Source organism: Athene cunicularia (genome assembly GCF_003259725.1).
Source record: "Athene cunicularia isolate RWA chromosome 4 unlocalized genomic scaffold, athCun1 chr4_part3, whole genome shotgun sequence".
NCBI classification, from domain to species: domain Eukaryota; kingdom Metazoa; phylum Chordata; class Aves; order Strigiformes; family Strigidae; genus Athene; species Athene cunicularia.
In genome coordinates this window covers 2,751,481-2,757,480 of record NW_020799100.1, presented here as the reverse complement: position 1 = coordinate 2,757,480, position 6,000 = coordinate 2,751,481, and positions in this window count along the sequence as shown.

The window sequence follows — 6,000 nt, the reverse complement described above, 5'->3', positions numbered from 1 at the left end:
TTTTTTTTTTTTTTTTTGTCTATACATGTGAACTGGATTACATGGTTTCATTAGAAAACATATTTCAGAACTTACCTGTCCTCACTATTACAGTTTCCTCATATTGGTGCAAAATCAAACAGCTCTAAAAGGTGTGGGAGAAAGCATTGCCATAGCTTCATGGTATAACTGTATTCTAGTCTCAGGGTCTATGCCGTTTCAACAAACTACTTGTTTTTTTGAGGGGTGGTGGTGGTGTCATCTTCATGCAAGAAATACCATACTTCATGCCTTCTTAGTTTGAAAAAAATTAAAAGTAATTAGTGTTTAGAGATTCAAATTTACTTTGTATTGCTAAACAGAAAAAACATGGAAAAATAATTTCACAAGCAAATTAAAAACTGCGAGTTATATTATGATAGGAATACCTATTCCCTAATGGAGTTGTGTGAATAATTATGTTACCATAGAAGCTGGCAGAGGAACTCTCTAAGACTCGTTTTGGAGATTTAGAAGGCAGGCATTCTGTATTGGAGCACTGTATGCCTGGGAGAGCATTCCACATAACATGCATGCACTAAAAGAAAAATTCATCCTTTATATACTTTAAAGACATGAATATTCACATATTTTCCAAGAAGTCTCCACCTTTCTGCCTATCTATTACATTTACATAATGCTGGCATTGCAAAAGTATACTACGCATGAGTTGGGGTCTTGGGTAGTTGTTGGTGGTCGTTTAGGGAATTAGCCCCTTACTCCTTCTTCCCCTGTTCTTTTTTCCCTTTTATGGTCATAATTCTTTTGAGGACAATTTCTCCTCCTTGGATGTTTCCTGACTCAGTTGTCTGGCCAAGCTGTTTTTTCTTTTCTACCTTGTTTGAGGGTTTCTGCCCGGATGTATCTATTCTCAAGTTCAGGATATCTTCTCTGTACATTTTAATTACACAGGCCTTGTTAAATACAAACTTAAACATTGTTTGGTAAAAGAATTTCTTAATATTCCCTACTTTGAGATTTCCTGGTATACAAAACTGGGTACAACATGACTAGAGTATATAAGGTATAATGGAATGCTTCTCTTATCACTAATTGTTACAGGCCTCAAAGTGCAGGCACCAACTGCTGCTGGCATCAGCTAGCAGGCATATCACAGAATCGTCTCGGTTGGAAAAGACCTTGAAGATCATCCAGTCCAACCATGAACCTCACACTGACAGTTCCCAGATCCCTCAGCGCTATGCCAACTCTACTCTTGAACCCCTCCAGGGATGGGGACTCCACCACCTCCCTGGGCAGCCCAATCCAACGCCCAACAACCCGTTATATATTATGTAACCTGGTTTTACCTCCAGCTGCTTTTTGGTTTTGCCACCTAATCTCGTATGCATCTTTCACCTGTCTTGACAATGGTACCTGGAACTATTTAGGAAGCTGGGTTTCTTTTCTGTTCAGTTTCCATGTGTATGCTCTAATGAATGCTGCTCCATAGCATGTCAAAGTAGATGTTTTAAATGTGTTACTGCTACATTCACTTGAATTCTTCTGTCCCATCTGACAAGAACATGAGCACAGTACATATGATTAAGCCTTAATATCTTTCTGAATACATAACACTTTTAATCAAGTACATAACAACATGAGAATTCTTTGTCATTGTACTTCCGTTCCTATCTTCTGCAGAGTTCTAGACTAACCTTTCTTCCTTCCTTTTTAACATATTTTTGCATGAATTTATTTTCTCTGTTAAGACTAGCTTGCCTGCAGTATTTTTGACAGTTTCAGGAATAAAATATGAATCAGTAGGTGAAAAGCAGAAGTTATATCTGCATAAGTAAAATGGTTGAGCCTTTTTCACAAAGAATATCTAACTCTTCGTGTGTCCTTGCCATTGTACATATTTTGAGCAGGTTTCTTCTTGGTAGATGCTGCAGTTTCTGTGTGTGACCTGTAAGGTATTTAAATGCTATTCTGTCTTTGCATGTCAGCTTTCCTTAGTTTTGGTGGCAATTTCACATGCTGAGTCCTAAGTTACCAAATATCATGTGGCCTTATCCTACTGTCATATCTCTCATGGCTCACATGGTCTTTAATGTGATTTGGATCAATATAAGATTTCCAGAAAAAAAAAATATAAGGCACTTAGAGTGGTCAAAAGCAGTGGAGAAGTGGTAGATGCTTATACATAAGGATATGAAAGGTAGTAGTAAAGTGAAAGAATGATGGAGACGGAGGAAGGAAGGGGAGACTTAGGAAGCCATGAGAAAATACCTGATCATTTTCTCCCTTCCAACTGTTCTAAACCTAGAGTGTTAAACCCTTCTAGCTGTACCGAGTGCCTGATAATTGTCTTTAATAAAAAATGAAGAGTTGAATTGTATGCTGTCATGACTAAGCTGTACCATTTAAATTTGAATTCTTTTCTTTGTGGGTAGCTACAGAAACAACAACAACAAAAAAAAGTCACCTCGCTAACCAATTTGGATAAAGCACTAAAAGTTCAGTGTACAAAGGCCCTATTCAGACCACGGAGTTGGGAATCATTTGCTGCAGAGTGCATTGGTATGTGCTGAGTGAGGGAGAACAGCCATAGCTACCTGCTGGGTTTCATGTCACACTGTAGACTTGAACTCTGGTTTGTGTTCAGCAGATGGCTTGACCCTTCCAAGGGGGTTGTTGCGTGGTGAATAGTTTTACATTAAATTCTCCCACTTTCAGAGATGACATCCCAAATTAAAAGCAAACTTTTGGTCTCAGCCTTACTCTGCAGTCATAAGTGTTGGGTTTAGCTATATGCTGCCACCTGATATGGCTGACACATCAGATATGTCAGATCCTAACTTTATCATCTGTATCAGTGTTGTATAAAATTTATTAAGTCCTGCAGGAAATAAAAATGCAGGTCTTTAGTTTGTATGCTTACTGTGTCTCTTGTACATGGAATGAGCAGAGTCATGGAGCTGAGTGGTGTACTTGCTCCTAGAGGGTTACATGTATGACAGGTCAAAAAGCCACTATGTGACAGTTAATGCTATAGATGCTTTCCATAAAATGTAAAAGTTTCCTTTTGATAGACATCCTAAGTCAAAGTAATGAAAGGTAATTTCATGTTTATTACAGATTTTTATGCTAAAATGCACCTTTGACACTTGCAGAAAAATTGTGACAGGTGGTTATAATGGTTGAGTAATTATGTACAAATATCTGACCATTGCCATTTAACTTCACTGTGAAAAGTGTGAAGATATGTCAAAAAGTATAATCTTTCAAAAGAAGCTTGTTGCAGTCACAAGAAAGGATAGCTTTGTAATTGAGGTGCTGCCTGGGATTGTAAAAGGTCTGTTTTGTCTTTTTTTTTCTGTCTCTGTATCTGCTGTGAGAGTGACCTTTTTGGGATATTCAATAGTCCTTGTACCACTGTTCTTCACTTAAGGCTGCGTGTAGTAAGTATCCTGTGAACAGCTGTGGAATTTTTGTACCATGTAAAATGTAGCTCACGTGGTCATAGGGTGCAAGGTTCAAGGCTTCACAATTGAAAATTAGGGTCAGTGCAGAGCAGCAAGAGGGATCACAGGGAACTGAGAACAACGAGTTGTTATTCCTGCCTCTTCCTTTCCTCAACTGCTGCGACTCAGTTCACTTTGTTCTAGTGCTCTGCTTTGTCAGGCCGTGGATGTCACTATTTTACCATGCTCCATTTTCAGGGGCATATTGACATTCAGTCTGCAATGTTGTTGGACCTAAATGAAGAGTCAAGAAATTTATGTCAAGTCTTCATGATTTTCCATAGTTCTGTAGATCAGCCTGTATGTAGAAGAGTTGTGTAACCAATGTAACTACTGCTGCTTGCTTAGAAACTGATTTCTCATCCTTAGCAACTTCTTTGCAATATGTGGTTGAGAAGCTAATTACATGAAGTTAATTACTGTTTTAAAACAGGGATAGAGGTATGTTTGTGCATTGCTAAAGTAAGTGACAATTTGCATATATGAAGGTTATCTAATTATAATATTTAGTGATTTTTGAATTGTAAGTGTTAAAGACAAATACAAAACCAGTAACAATTGGTTGTGTGCACAAGGATAATTTATAATAGCTCTTTTACTTGGTGTGCTAACTTAAGATGCTTTGTAATACTTCTGCAATATTTTGGACTCAAGATTGCATTACTGATGTGGAGCTTCTTTGGCAATTTCCCATATAGTTCCTGCCCCCATCTGAGTTCACCTGCATTTCTTTAAAGACATGAGAATTTGTGTGTTACTTCCCAAAATTATGACATTTCTTCCTTGAAAGGCTGTTGTGGGGTATTTTGTTGGATTTTTTTGTTTGATTGTTTGGGGTTTGGTTGGTTGGTTGGTTTTTTACAGCAATGCAGGTAGTGAAAAATTGAACTTGAAAGATTTGTCTTTTCCACAGAAATGAAAATCCAGAGGCCCCTGTCATTTAAAGCACCTGTGGACAGGATAGAGGCACAAATATCTGTCCATGTATTTAGCACTGTGTTTAAGAATGTGTTACGGTAACACAGAGCAGGCTGCAGGATGCGTAGCAGTGTAATAGGTGGCATCACGTCCGTGCAGCTGGGAAGAGCTGCTGCTGGTGTGATGCTCCCTTGCTGCACCCTGGGACACATCTGGGGGTGTTCAGGGCAAGAACAGTGGCAACTCCTGTCTGCTTCACCCGAGCACAGATATTATTTAGAGATATATAGGCCATATGTTATTCCTGGCAGAAGGTATTATCCTTTCTGTGAGTGTCCTTCCTTGCAAACTTCATTTTGTTAATTTTGCCTTGATTCTTAAAATAGTGGGAAGGAAGGAAGAGCTTTTGTCTGCAAAACCAAACCTATTTTTCTTATAGGGCATTTTCAGCAAGCTTTGAAGAACACTGTTTGAAGCTGGGGGAGATAAGTTTGCTGAATATCAGATCTGCAAACTGTGTCTTTACTTAAAAGGTCCAAGTTAATGTTGTACTATTTTCCTTTGAGGGCAATGAATGAGCAGGAAGGGGGGTTGTTACTAATATAGTTAAATCATGCTTCACTGATTCTGTAATGGGGAAAAATGTTACTATTGTGGGATTGGATGCATCTTTACATTTTGTTTGTGATGAAATACACTATTTTGTAATGCTACACTAATAACCACAAGTATGTACTTCATGTGTATTTTTCAAACACTGACAAACATCTATTCATGACCACAATTAGGAATATATAGATTACAAGAGAGTAGTGAAGAAGGCAATAAATGTTGATGTATTTTACTAGAATTTCTTCTTGGATTTATGTATTATATATTTATTACTTTGGGTTATGATTTTTGTAAAGCACTAACATACTTTTACCTTCAAAAGACTTCTGCTTTGGCCTGCATTAAGACAAATGGTATGAGTCTTGAAGCTTATTAACTCTAACCAAAAAAATAAATGTAGAAATTAGTTCCTGCAGAAGTTTTTTCCAGTGTATTATAGCTCTGTTTTATAGCTCTTTTTAATGATCAGGATGATGCATCTTCTTCGTTATACAGAAAAACTGTTTGTCTCTACATCAAATAATAAAGAAAAGCATGAGTTTCCCATCTGGTTCTACCAGCAGCCATCACCCCCCTCCTCCTATGTTTCAAATGTAAGAAAAAGTTCCCTCAGTACCCTGAAACGTGTTGCATGAGGAGAAATGACAGCCTAGTGCAACTGCTCATAGCTAATAATTTGATTGCTTTCCTTCGATTTAGGAGACACAACTTTGAATTTGATTCCTCAGTCAGAAGAGAGGCCCGTAGCTGAGTTTGCCATTTCCTATTAGAGTCCCCTCTTCAGTGAGGGGCAGGCTTTCCGGCTTTGGCGGAGGGGTAGATTTTTAAAGTCTTGCTCTCTTTTCGGTGTGGGATGAAATCATATTCCCAAAACACACATCCTATTGTGAAAAGGAGAGCTTTTTTCTAAAAAGCCGTACTGCGTTAAAAAAATGGAGCAGGAGATTTAGCTTTCTGTTTGTACTTTGCAGCACAACATTAACTG